Here is a 15,308-nt window from a genome sequence, read left to right as displayed (position 1 = left end):
CTCCTTCTAGAACAGGCTCCCCACTGATTCTCACAGCTCCCACAATCCCTGCTGTTGTTTTGTTCATTTATTAACTGGCCCCAGACGGTCATCAGCTATATTAGCATGTATTACTAGTGTAATATAGTATTATTAACTAAAGGCTCAAGTCATACCAGAAGAATGAACATCTGAGTACTAAAATGTCTAGAGACGGCATCCACGTTTCAAGGACTTTTGACGCAGAGAGAAGTTATTCCCTACTCTTACCTACTCTTACCTAGCAGGTATTAGTTCAAACAGAGATGACCAAATGCCAGGACAAGAAGCCAGGCAAGCACACGCAGAGACCTGAGATATGAACACGCCAAAGGACAACGGGCAACAACTGGCCTCTCCAGGATTTCTAACGTTTAAGTTCATTGCCTACGCTTTTTTTGATGAGGACTTGAGTGAGATGGAGTGGGGGCTTTCAAACGCCCCCATTCTCAAGGTGCCCTGTCCTTGAAGTGTCTTCTAATACCATCTCAAAGCTCTCTGCCTCATGGTTGGATGAACAGATGCACAGTGGACTGAGCTTGGCAAGGAAGCGAGGGAGGGTAGGAACTGCCCAGACTTTGGGACTGTTATCAGGCAAAACCGGAGACCTTGAGGAGCCCTAGAGCATCCCCCCTGCACACAAATTAGCAGCCAATTGTTCCCACTTCTACCTTCAGTGGGAATAAGACGGCACACAGCGTTCCCAATCCCAATAATGTCACAGCAAAACCTGTGGGGGAGAGATAAGGTTAGTCAGCTGACCAGGTAGCCAAGCTGGGCCGCTTCCTTTAATCTGACTCTACCTGTGCCTGCCTCTTGGGGGCCAAGGTCTCCTTATGGCCCATCAGGCTAAGGACACATTTTATTTTTCACATCCTCCTGCTTTGATGATAACTTCTATATCTCCTACTGCCTCTTTCTGGAACCTGCATGAGCTGTTGAGAGAGGGAGAGAGAGAGAGAACAAGAGAGAGGGCCTGTGTCCATGTCTTGTATACATGGAGGCCAGAGGTCAACCGCATTTCTTCAGTCGCTTTCCACCCTTTTTTTATTGTGTTGTTTAGTTCTGAGACAAGGTCTCTCACTGAACCTGCGCTCACCATTTCAGGGATGCTGGTTGACCAGCAAGCCCCAGGGATCCACCTGTCTCCACCCGAAAGCAATGGCTACAGGAAGGCCCTGTTGCACCTGCAGGTGTTGGGGTTGCAAACTCAAGCCCTCATCCTTGTCTAGCTAGCAATTTACCCACTGAGCCCTCTACACAGTCTAAGAGTTTTGATTTACCATTTTGAAAATCGAAAACACAGGACAATAGAAGCAAAATTAAAATACCTTATAATTTAATGGAGAAGGAAATGTTGGAATGCAATCTTCACACAAGTAAGCGCTAATTTATCTTCATGGCTCTCCTAGAAGTCCTTTCTCTACCATCTTTCCTCTCAGGACTCTCAGCGGCTCAATTTGCACAGAGTCTAGACAACCTAAGGGCCCACACTGGCTCACTGCTCACCCACCAGCCTTGTCTGAGGTTCACTGACAGCATCAACCCTATTGCTTCAGTGATGTATGCGGTAAAGGAAGAATGCCCTGCAAGGCTAACAAGGCTGTTAGAATAAACTCCCTGGCCCTGTTTCTTCAGTCAGCCATCTCTGAAGAACATCCAGAGACATGAAGGGCCGAGGAGAAGGGTTTGGGCAGCCCTATTTGCCTGCGAACAGAAATGGTGCCAATCATCAGAAGCTCCAGGAGGCAGACTGTGATTGCTGTCTCTGCCAGAGCCTCAGCTGCCTCTCAGGACACCACAGGCATGCGAGAGCATGTAAGAGCAGCAGTGCCTAGGCCAGCATCCTCATGATAGCTGTCCAAAGCTTTGTCCTGTACACAGTCACCTAGGTTTGGTCCCACACCTCGTACTCCAGGCAGCTGGCGGGCAAAGAACATGTATACGTATGACCCTGCGTCCACACTGACCCACGAGGTTAGACTTCCTCATTTGTGAAATCTACTGAGCACACCAAGTTGACAGCATTACTTTAAAGAGTACGAACTAAACAACGTCCTTGATAACTTACTGCTTTTCTGAAATAATATTAGAATGACATCACATTCTCCTTCCTTTCCTCCCTCCAAGCCCTCATACATCCCTTCTGGTTTTCTCTCAGATTCATGACTTTTTTTTTTTCATTAACGTTGTAACATACGTATATGCACATACATAAGTAGTCTTAAATACATAAATAACATATTCTTAGCATATAGTGTTACTTGTAAGCATCTTTTCAGAGCTGACCATTTGGTATTGGATAACTAACTGAAGTGCGCTTCCCTGGGGAAGACTATTTCTCCAGCTCCCAGCATTCCTTAATTGCCTGTAATTCTTTGTGTACCATTGAGGCCTTGTGATCTCTCCTCCATCCAATTAGAAAGCCTCTTGGTATCATCCTCATTCAGGTCATGTTCAGGCAGCCATGTTGGTGAGATTTTATGAGTGCAGTTTCTGACGTTCCTAGGAGATATAGTCTCACAGCAAATTCCGTGTTCCTCTGGCTCCTACAATAATTTCCCCCCTCTTTCACAATAATCCCTGAGCCTTTGACACAGGAGTTATATTGTAGATGTATCCATTGGCAATGGTCGTTGATAACTCTTTAAAAAAAACATTTTGTTACATTTTAGTGTATATTCGTGTGTGTGTGTGTGTGTGTGTGTGTGTGTGTGTGTGTGTGTGTGTGTAAGCATGAGCAATTGGAGGTCAGAGGACAAAACATGGAAGTCAATTCGCTCCTTCGCTATATGATCCATGGATAAAACAGGGGTCATCAAGTGTGGTGGCACATGCCTTTACTGGCTGAGTCATCTCACCAGCATGGTCTCAATGACATTTTAAAAATGGCACAGTCATTGGTTTTCCTGCTTGGGTGTGGCTAGGTATAAGTTGGAGGCTTGACGTAATAGGACGCAGCATAGAGCAACCTGAAAAGGAGAAACCTCTCAATGGACAAATCGCCTCAGACTGACTCGTGCCTATGTCTTTGAGAAATCATCTCAACAGATGATTGATGTGGGAGGGTCTGGCCCACTTGATTGGCAGCACTCGCAGGGAGATGGGCCAGGGCCTTGTACACAACAATCAGAGGCATGTGATAGAGAGAAGTGAGCTGGAGAGAAAGTGAGTGGCTTCCCTCCTTGATTCCTTCCATCGTCCTTGCTCGAGTTCCTGCCCTCACTGCCTCAGTGAGGATCTGAAACCTGCAACTTTTTCTCTCCCAGTTGCTTTTGGCCAAGGCATTTACCGCAGCAAGAGAAAGCAAACCGGGATGCCCGTTGATCTCTGTGGACTTGGCAATGCCCACAAGAGTGGCTCTCTTCTGTTCCTGCCTCATCCCAGCCAGTGAATGGATTTCCAAGTCGGATACAGCACTTTCCAGTTGACAAAGCTCATTCATGCTGTCACTTCTCAGTTTTCACTCTCACTTTGGCAATTTCCCAACTCTCTCAGCGCTGCTGGGGTGACACATTCGGTAGAAGCCACAAGTTGAGTTTTGGATTTTGGCCTTGTCCCCTCAGCTGACAATATGCAGTCGGGTACTGTCTTGCCGTGCTGAGCAGTAGCCATTAGCTGTGGCTACCAGTTAGCCATGAGATCAAAGAGACACGACGGGCACTCTGCACTGCACACAGTGTGGCTGAGCTATGATGTGCAATGAGCTAAGCATACAAAATACTCACAGTATTTTCAGAATTAAATGCGTTAATAAGAGCATGTCCCTATCATAACTTCGGGGCACCGTCAGTATGTTATCCATTCTGAATTTTTATACTCTCAACTTCTATGGTGGACACCAGGAGCTAGGAATGTAGCTCGGTTGATAGAGGTAGTTCTATAGACCAGGTTGGCCTGGAACAACAGAGATCTGCCTGTCTCTGCCTCCTGAGTGCTGGGATTAAAGGCATGCACCACTACAACCCCATTGGTAGAGTTTTTTGGCGAGCATAGTTGAAGCCCTGGGTCCCATCCCCAGAGAGCATAAATTAGACATGGTGTCACATATTGACAACCCTAGAACATAAGAGTTGGAGGCAGGAAAATGAGAAAGTTAAGGCCATCTTCTGCTATAGAGAGTTTAAGGCCAACCAGATGCATGGCACTATATCTCAAAATAAATAAATAAATACACTCCAGCTTTACAGATGAGAAAACCTGGCACTGGAAGACAGAAGTGATTGTATACGCTCACACTGAAGATCCTGGACGAGAAAGAACTTGCGCCTCTAACATCCATTGAGGTGCTGCTATTTCTACCACAGCAACCCTGCTGCCTCCGGATGGCTTCAAAGGCTTGCTCACAGAGATGGGGGTTGTATTTTATAGTCCGTTTACCTCATCCTATTAGACAATGCCTTACATACAGTGGAAGCCCACTACATCTATATGACTCAAATGAATTCTGGTAATGGGTTTGGAGACCCTGAGATTTTCTGTTAACCAACAAAACTCAGGGTTTTATTCTACCATTCTCACTGTTCCCATGTGTCTTGAGTGTAAGGTGGCTTAAATCCTTTATCTGACTACTCAGAGCCTGCGGGTCTTTGACTGTAGTGTTTCTAGGCGTTTCTATTGCCAGAATCTTACGTGAGTTAATCAGATCATTCTCTGTTTCTTCGGCTAAATGCAAAGACATTGTATGCTAGCTACTTTCCTCATCGTTGAGACCAAATACCTGAGAAGGGGAATCTAGGGGAGAAAGGACTTGTGTGGATAGCAGTTTGAGGGGACAGCATGGCAGCAGGAGCGTGAGATAGGGGTCACATTGCTTTTGAAATAGGAGCGGCAGGGCTGCGTCCCCAGCACCCCGGCCGCCTGGCTAGCTCATGCCCTAAAATAACAACACACAAACTGTATTCATTTAAACACTGCTTGGCCCATTTCTATCTAGCCTCTTATAGGCTAATTCTCACATATTAATTTAGCCCATTTCTTATCATCTGTGTAGCACCGCTAGGTGTGCTTACCGGGAAGATTCTAGCCTACGTCCATCCTAGGTCGGAGCTTCATCGCGTGTGTCTGGGAGAGTGAAGCATGGCCTCTGCTCCAGAGAGCAGAGCTGTCGAGTTTCTCCGGGAGCAGAGCAGAGTCTGAGCTCACTTCCTCTTCCTCCCAGCATCCTGTTCTGTTTACTCCTCCCACCTATGTTTTAACCTATCAGGGCAAGCAGTTTCTTTATTTAATTAACCAATGACCTTCCTCCATCATTTCCCCCTTTTCTGTTTAAACAAAAAAGGAAGGCTTTAACTTTAACATAGCAAAATTACATATAACAAAACAGTTATCAAGCAAGAATTAGTTACAATATTTATATCTATTTTATCTTTTATCATAACAATTGAAAACTATAACTATTTATCTATTCTTCAAAGACTCCAGAAGAATACAATATTACCTAAGCAAACAAGAAAAAAGCAACTTTCAAACTCTAGAAATGACAGAGACATCTCGCTGCCTGTACAGTCACCCAAAGTTCCTCTGTACCATTGGGGCATCCATCTTCGGCCTACAGGCCCGTAGTTTCCAGCAGACATTTCCACAAAGCAGGAAATTTCAAAGGCAGTTCAGTCACTATCTGCTGTGTCCTGCAGAATGTCTCACAGACTCTTTCATGAATCAAGAACCCTGAAAGATCATCTCACCTTTAGGCAAGTTCATCAGTCCTCTCTCTGCGGGTTTTTTGTGTCCAGTTTATGCAACAGTCCAGGCAAGAGCAGCTTCTTGCCCAAATGGCTATCAAACTCCATGAGGATCCTCTTCGATGCCCATCTTCCTCTTGAAGTAGATTGGTGCTACCAGTAGCAGAGTGTCTCATTGTCATGAAAAGCCCTAAGTTATTAAAACATTTAAAATGCCATATTCTGCAGTCTTTGAAAGATATGAAGAATGCCTATCTAAAATATATCTATATACATCTAGAAAATCTAACTAACATGACTATAAACTTGACTATTATTAATGATTATCCATTAACAACCTATATACATTACATATACATTACATTTTAAGTGAACTACACAATCACAATACCTTAATAAAGATACAAAATTGACCTTAAATTTCAATCACTAAAGCAAAATCTATACTAATGCAAATTATTCATATCTATATCACCATAGTTGATAGGAAGTGGGGCTGGGCTATAGAACCTCAAAGGATGTCCCAGCGACTCACTTCCTGTATTGAGGCACCACCTCCTGCATCCCTCATTGAGGCATGGCTACCTGCACCAGCCCCTAGGTCTGTGCTCACAGATAGAGAAAAGGCCTGTGATTACAAGCTATGGAGTAACTTGATAAAGAATAAGGGGACAAGTCCGAGTTTATATTCGCTGTAGCTTCAGACACTATCCATCTTGTTATACAGGTTCATGAAACAGTCTGCAATCAACAACCATAATCCCAAAGTTTAGCCCTACAAACCTGTGCTCAGTGACAAGATAGTTCATCAGATAAAGGCACTTGGCATACAAGTCTGCCAATCTGTTCTATCCCTGGAACCTGTGTCAAAATGGGAGGACAGAACGGACTCCACCAAATTGCCCTTTGACCTTCACAATGCTGGCCACAGAATGCACACTCCCACACCATGAGAATAAATAGATAGTTTTTTAAAAACACATACACAATAATGATCCTTTTCACTATTAATTTCCTTTTTGGCATTTTTGTACATGTATGTAATTTATTTAGATTATAGTCACCCTATCGCCTCTACTCATCCCCCTCCTCTTCCCACCGAACCCCACCTTCTCAAGTAGTAACCTTTCTTCTTTCCTCTGTGTCTGTGGTTGTGTGTCCACTGGGTTTCGTTAGGGTTGCCTGTAAGGTCATGGTGAGGAATTATTTATAGGAACATGGGTAACGTACCAGTACTGACACTAACGAAGGAGACACTCTCCTCCAGCAACAACTAGATGCCAATAGTTTTTCCGGGAAGGGTTTGGCTCCGTGAGCTCCTCTAATATTTATGGGAGAATGTCAACAGGTACCAATCTGGGGCAGCTCTTGTGAAAGTAACCACAGATGATGTGTGTTCCTGACTGCAATGGCCATGTCCATTCAGAATAAACCGTTTCCTAGAGCTTTTCTCCATCCTCCAGCTCTCATAGTCTTTCCATCCCTTCTGCATGATGTTCCCAGGGCCTTCGGAACTTGACAGAGATAACCTATTTAGGGCTGAGCGTGCTACGGTCACTTGTTCTCAGTACTTTGACCAATTATGAGTTCCTGCACCAATGGCTGCCTTCCACAGACATTTCACCTTGTGACCCTGAGGCGTGAGGTTAGCACAAGCCATGCTGGGTGTTAGGATGGTTGTAAGACAGCCCGGAGGCAGAGCAGTGATTAACCATTCATCCTTGCCAGGTCACCAGCACTGGTTCCATTTTTAAATTATGAGATTAAGACTTAATGTTTTAGTCCACCGTGTTCTGCGCAACATCGTCTACTGGCTGGCAGGGCTAGGGAAACACAGATGGGAGTATTTTGTCAAAATTATTAACTCCAAACCAGAATAATTTTTATCTCCCTACCACAGAGTTCTTCACAAACGTCCCTACAGTTTGGCAAGCGCTGTCTCCTTCGAAGTTTCTAGAGAAACAAGCTGTTGTGCATAGGAGCCAGTGTGGGAAACTATTTACATATCTCCTAAGTCCATTCAACATTTCCAAAGTAGATGTTCCTTTAGCCTTTTAAGTCAGAAGGAACTGTTATTGCTACATAGCAATAGTTGGCTAATCAAAGTAGAAACTCCCCCCAGGTGTACGGGAAAGCACCGCTGCTACAATCCCGTGCTCTTGTAAAACCTCTATGACATAGTGATCCAAAACCCAGCTAGCCTTCGCCCATAAGCTACTCCTAATCACTTCACCGAAAAAGAAACCAAGAAAACCTTGACAGCCACACACACACCTGCAAACAGGAGATTGGACTTTAACTCGAAAAGAATGAGAAATGTCTGTGTTCATCCATTCCAGGTTTGTGACTTTTATCTAGATAAAAGATCAGTTAGCAAGGAGAAAAAAAATATACATCTGAACTTCGAATAAGTTTTCATAATGCAGAAACCTCCATAAAGAAGTGGAAAGTCAAACAAACACTGCCTGTGCGTTTGTAATGCTAGTTTCGGTGAAGAAATGGGTCTTCGTGGAGACTGGGATGGGACTCTAACCTATGGTGATGAGTCATGGGGAGGGTCCCAGGGCCGGTCTGCTCATCTCTTTGTGCCCTTAATCTTCAGAGACAAGGATGACCCTTCCTTTTGGTTTAGGGGAGGAATTTCTCTCATGAGGGACTTAAGACTCCCCTCCAGAGAAGATCAGAAAAGTCCTTCCCAGGTTGGATGACTTGCTTCGGAGGAGGAGGGGAAGAGGGAGGTGGCCGTCCTGGCTGTGCTGTTCCTTCAGATACTACAGGGTTACATTTGGTGGGTGGCAGTGGAGAACCCTACCACTCAAAGGAGCAGGCGCCTCCAGGCCCATTTCTGTATCTGGTGTGCCACTGTTGCATTTATCTTTCATTGTAAGAACTTTCCTCAAACACAGACTGTGAGAGGGAAAATTAACTGCCAACAGGACTCACTGGCGGGTTAAGAGTGTATCTAAACATATGCTATGTGGCTAGTTCGGGGAACCTTGAATTTAAAAGAGGAAAAACCATCTTCCAGTTAACTTCAGATCATGAGTTTAGGTGAAATACAACAAAGATGGCTTTGTGGTTGTTGTTGTGGTGGTGGTGGTGGTGGTGGTGGCTGTGTTTTATGAACTATGGAAGCAAGTGAGCAAGCCCCTTTGTGTTGCCTATGAGATTTATGTGGATGTGGAATTTCTCTTAAGCAGGCTTGATTTAGGAAAACAAACCCCAATCAAGGACAAGATTGCCCAGTGTCAGTTACAAAGGAAAATATAAGTGCCCTATACTTCCATCCAGGAATCTGCACAAGGATGGTATAGGGTATCAGAATGGAGAGCCCTGCCTACATCTCTGACTGTCGCTATGACATTTTCCAAACTGAAGACAATGTCATTAAAAGAGAGCTAACTCTGGTTTCCTTCCACTGGAGGACAAGGAACTTCATGAATGACAATGCGGAAAGTCAGATCAGGTATTCTCGGGTCACATCCTGATAAGAAGAAGATAAATGTTCAAATCCAAGTCTCCTTGTTGCATCCCATTACAATTTTATGCTAAACCTGTGCGTAGGCGTAGAGTTTCTGCATTGCTGCCCAGTGGGAATCAAGTCGATTTTACTAACAAGGACTCTTGCAGAGATAGCTAGAGAAGCCTGCATCCTGCAGGAGGCTCAAGTGTCCTGCTGTTTGTGACAATTAGCATATTGCCTAGGATTCAAGTGAGGAGGAGACCTGCAAAGGGCCCTGCAGACCAGAGGAGACACAGAGACCTGCAGTTCCCCTGCGGGACCTGAACTTATTGACCTTCAGGATTCCTCTTTCTGTTTCCCAACAACACAGACTAGTGGGCAAACACTACAGAAGTTTTAGGACCATTTGACGCTGTTAGAAAATATGACAGGCACACTGGCATTTGGGTAATTGATTCTTTTTTTAAATTTTTCTTCTCTGAAAATGTAAGCGAAGAAAAAGAATGAAAAAAATGAAATAAAAAAGTAAACCCAAACTTTTTGGTAAGAGAAGATTTCTACAAACTATGACTTATTTTTGAACAAGCTTTCTTCTTTGAAAAGAAAGTACAAGCGAATATAATCGGAAGGAAAATACCCGTTTCTTCCTACTGAGAACCGCAGGCACACTGTTGCTAAGGTGACACATCAGCTAAAGTTTCGGTAACATTCCCGGGCTTGTGGATTAAATATGAGGGCCAGAGCAAAGATTAGGCAAAAGTGAGAAAACCGAGTCCTGACTGGCAGCGCTCTGCCTTGGTTTTAAGTTTCCGAGGAGGCTCTCAGAAACGAAGACGGGGAACGAGACTTGAGTAATGGAATCCCAAGCGTTCAGGTGGAAGGTATTCCAGGGTCAGTAATTTCTGGTTTAGTTTGGGGCACAGCTTCTGACTCCTTGTCTCTAGGCTAAAGAGTGCTCGCATGGAAGTTGCATCCTGAGTCTTTAAGCTTCAATATATGATTATAGTTTTATGACAACTTCGGGAACTTTGTCATCAACATTATTGATTGATGACATCTTGGATTCTGAATTAAGTGACAAAACAGCAAATCACAATTTACTGGAAGATTTTGATTTTATGGTGGGGAGAATCCACAAAATAGAATTTATGCAATTCAGAGTTAGATAGACGTACCGACTCTAAGGCTGATGGTCCCTACCTTTTCTGTACTGTAACAGCAGAACCTCTTCTTCAGAGGCCTGGGACATTTTTGTTTGTTTGTTTGTTTGTTTGTTTTGTTTGTTTTATTCTATCTGAAGTCTTAGAAGCAATGAAAGGAAATGGAAAAGTAGTGAGGGTACATAAAGGTAGAATTTGTGATGTTTAGTCTACAAATTAAGTTTCTAGCTCAAATTCCATATTTTTGTGAAACTTTTAAATTTAGCAGTACTTGTATATACGTTCATTCTTGCAGTCGAGACAAAGGAAGCTTTGATTATAAGGAAAAGCAGAATTGAGTAGTTAATGTGTCGAGTCCTCTCTGTGCTCCTGAAGCCCGGGTATACTGGCTTTGGTACCAGTGCTTGTTGCTCCAGGAACAGCAAATGTTTAAAAGAAAACCCAGAGGAGTGTAAAATGTAAGGAATAGAAAAAAAAAATCTGTGAACCAGGGTACAGTGACTCATGCAAATAATCCCAGTCCTCATGAAGCTGAGGCAGGAGGATTGCCATGAGTTCTAGGTCAGTCTCCGCTATAATGTGAGATCTAGTCTCAACATCAGTTTTGGTGCAAAACGCTTAGAAACGTCTCTATGTCTTATAAAATTCAAATGAAAAATTCTACGATTCTAGAAAGGCCAGCGAAGCCTGTGTGTTACAACGTACATTTCTATTTCTATGACTGGAATCTATGCTATTCTCTCATCAAACGTGATAATAAAAGCAGAAACACATGCTGAGACTACAGTCAGTGACAGAGTACGCTGCAGTGGGGTACACTCACCCCTTGGTAGCCCCAGATGCGGGAACTGAGGAAACCAAATTTCCAATAAGAAAATACATACAAACATGTATCTATGAAAAGAACAAATTTCCACATAACTTATGTACGTCTTCCTGTGGGTCGTCTGCAGGGCACTCCAGAAGGTGTAAGTCACAGTCACACTGCGTTGCTCAAGGGACAGTGGCAGCAAAAGTTGGTCTTTCTCTTCTTAAAAACTTAGTTCTTTCTGCTCCCTGAGTCTAATTGGAACTATCATCACACACTGGGGCTGTGGGACGCATACCAAGTGGCACACCTCCAAAGGAAAGTGACTCTCCCTCCTCGAGTAGCTCCTCAACAGGGGAGAGGCCTCAGAGTCTCTCTCCCTTCCCTGCTGTGAGCTTGTGCAGGTCTCCTGAGGGAAGCACAGCTACTGGGAGTTCCTGCGGAGGCAGAGGACAGCATTTCACAGCCCTGCTCCTCGTCCTCTGGCTCTCTGCCTAGCGCCTTCCAGCACTATGAATGCTTACCAGCAGGCAACGTGTCCTGGGCATTTCAAGAATTTCGGGGTCTTACAAACAAAGTAAGGGGCATCTTAAGCAACAGTGTCTTACCACCTAGTTATGAAGGGCAGCTAAGAGCAATGCCAATGGCCTGTATTGTTTTGGGTACCTCTGGGACTTCCCAGGTCACTGACTTGCATGGGATGGTACCTCATGCATGGCACTAAGGTTTTCATTTAATCCCCCACGTCTCCTAGGACTGTTCACTAATGTGTTGTATTTCTATTCAAACTCCATTTTGCAAATTGTATTGTTAATCAGCTCACAAGCTAGTGTGGTGTCAAGGTTTTCCATTCACCCTGAGTTTTGGTTACTCCACCCCTTAGTCTCCATTCGTCCCACTATTGCCCCTGTCTCCATCCCCACTAATCCGTTAGTTCCCAGTACACGCCCTCTATTCTTTCTTGTCCCATGTACTCCATGGTCGGCTCTTATTATACTTTTAGACTGAATATTATAGGCCCCCAAGTTGCTCTTCACGCACAGTTCCGTTAGGTTAGGGATTCCTTGGGCCCCTTATTTCCCTGTTCCCACCACTCCACTAACTTCTTGACCCTTTTGCCTCCAGAGTTCTCCTCCCTACTTCCATTTCATCTACATTTTATTCCTGCCTCCCAACACACACACCACACATCAGTGCTCTGTTTCTAGTCTCCCTTCTTTCATGTAAAACACACAAAGCATAATATTAAAGCCAGGACCCACAAATAAGAGAGCACGTATGGTGTTTGTCTTTTGTTACCTGGGTAACTTCACTCAGTATATTTTCGTCCATCCATTTGCCTGTGAATTTCATTATTTCATTTTCTTTATAGCTGGGTAATACTTCATTTTATGTATATAAACTACATTTTCATGATGCACTCTTTGGATAACAGCATCTAGGTTGTTTCCATTTCCTAGCTTTTGTGGATGGACAAGGAGAACCCAGATGAGCAGGTAGGACAGAGTTTCTGTCAGAGATTATTTTTGGTCCACAGTTGGTCAGACCCAGGGACATGAATCCCCCGTATTCAGAGGGCTGGTTTATACATTGACTTTATAATAATGCGCACATTCATAATCATGAGGTTTTAAGAACACTTTTCTCCCAGTTTAGGATGCTTTGTGTGGTGTTCAAAGAAGGGATGTTTGGACAATTAGTAACAATCACCTTGAATTTGCATAGCTGTTAAGAAGTTATGGAACAAGGTCACTTGGATGATCCATTTAATATTTGAATTCTGCAGGGAATGCCCAGATCTCACTTTTTTCTCTGAGAAGGAATTAGAAAGTGCACATGTCTCCATGTCTTAGTGCAATCTTGGAGAAGGAAGGAAACTGATTACAAATGGAGTCTTTCTTGCCACTCACATCATACAAAACATTTATTCCACAGCAGCCCCTTCAGAGGTAGAAATGAGACCAAGCAAAGGGACAGGGGGTGACAGCAGGGCCTGAGCAGCAGCTGGACCTTAGCTTGTGGGTGGTGAGACACACATGAAGCATCCACTGAAAGGAAATGGGATGATGTTTCCTCTGGAGCTGATGTTCTTTTGCTTTCTTATGTACTGTTGCCCTGCTCATTCTTATAAAGTTTGGCTGAACTGAGGTCCCAGAAATATCACCTGAAAAACAGGGAAAGACTCTACCAAAATCACACCTAAGTATGGCTTACAATGTGGTATGATTGACATTCTGTACAAATTTAGATTATGTGCATTTAAAATTACATGATAAATATTAAGTAAGAGTGTAAAAGTATGTAAAATTACAAATCTCTGCCTCTTTTCTTTCTTTCTTTCTTTTTTTTTTTTTTTTTTTTTTGACTTGTTTTTCTAGACAGAGTTTTACTGCATAGCTTTGGCTGTCCTAGAACTCACATTGTAGACTAGGCTGGCCTTGAACTCAGAGAGATTCATCTACCTCTGCCTCATGAGTGCTGGGATTAAAGGTATGATCCACCACCAACAGGCATCTTTTCTTAAAAATGAAAAAACAAAATGAAATTTGAGTATTAGCAAGCAGAGTGAATTATAACTTGTGAAACCTTCACTGAGTGCTACTCATAGCTATTAATGACTAATAACCATTGTCTACTAATAGCCATTGCCTACTAGTACCCATTGTCTACAAATACCCATTGTCCTTTGGTCAAAGCATGCGACCACATGGCTGAGCATCACAAAATGATGGCTGATTATTTTGCTTATTATTTTGTTGTGTTAACACTCACTGTTACAGTTATATATATATATATATATAGCCTTTTTATATTCCAAAACAGTTTATACCCTTTCATCAAGTTACAATAAAACAACCCCCCAGAAGAGTTTGGTACAAAGATTTGATATGCTAAAACAACCTAAAGAAAGTCACATAGCTGCCACAAAACAATGAACAGCTGAGATACTCTCAGAGAGAACAGATAATTCTGAGCCTAAACAAACACAAGCATCTTTAAAGAAGGAGAAAGAACATGGAAGGGGAGGGGGAGAGAGGAGCAAATGGGAGGAAGAGAAAGCTCAAGGGAGGAGGAAAAGGAGAGGGCTGAGGGAGGAGGGAGTCAGGGAGGAGCTGCCAAGATAGATGGGGAGATCTGTTCTCTTTATATTTAGTTTTTTGGGGAAATTAGCCTTACACCATACAAGGATGCCTTATAGAAAACGTTTAGGAACAGATCACTCGCATGAAATAGGGATCTCAACAGAAAGCCCTATGCTCAGGTGCAGCTCGTTGGAGAGTTCACCCACAGAAGACTTTGGTCTCCCGGGCTCCTGGTTGGAAGGAAGCTGAGAGACCATGTGCTCTGACCAACTTCCATTTCAAACATAGAGGCCCCTATGAAAATACCCCCAGTGACCCCAGTCAACTGGCCAGCAAGACTTTGAGTTCACAAGCCCCTCTACACTCCCTATGCGTACAGGTATGTCCACACACACACACACACACACACACACACACACACACACACACACCACATACAGAAATAGAGGGAAGAGAGGAAGATGAGAGGGGAGAGGGGGTAAATATTTTTCTACTGAAATACTCTGAAATCAGGTTCCTAAAGCAACAGCACTTGCCTGGTTGAATGTGACACTAAGACCTTCCCAGCTGTACTGCAAGAGCCAAAGGCCCTCCCTGCAGCTCTTCATGACCTGGGACAGCCAATCTGTGCTAACTCCATGCTGTCGGTATTCTATGTGGGGTTTTCAAAGCACAAGTAGATTCCATCTGATGCTTTTTCTTTGAAATTCCAATAGCATCCACTTCTAAATAAATATCAGTGTCAAAAATTTCTAATCAAGGCATATGAAGCCCCCTGAGACTTGACTATCACACCTCCATCTTGTAGAGAAGCACATGTGGTCGGGACATGGACTTTCCACCCGAGAGTATCTAATTCAAAAGGTACAAGCATGTTCTCTCTCCTTTATTCCCAACTAAGCAGCTTCGTCCTGGCTGCTTCCTTCTACTTGTATCAGTTATGTACAGATGAAGGTAGCTGTGTGCTAATTTGTAAGATGACCACAGGTCTTCATTCCAAGGACAAGAGGGATGGCTGCAAAGAGAGGATGGGGGAATTACACAGACTCCTGATTCCACTAAAGGTGTCATATAATGAAGAAAGATGGATGC

Source organism: Alexandromys fortis, unplaced genomic scaffold (assembly GCF_014885135.2).
Source record: "Alexandromys fortis isolate MF-2015 unplaced genomic scaffold, M_Fortis_MF-2015_v1.1 scaffold_15, whole genome shotgun sequence".
NCBI classification, from domain to species: domain Eukaryota; kingdom Metazoa; phylum Chordata; class Mammalia; order Rodentia; family Cricetidae; genus Alexandromys; species Alexandromys fortis.
The sequence above is the reverse complement of the archived record's forward strand: the minus strand, read 5'-3'. Positions refer to the sequence as shown.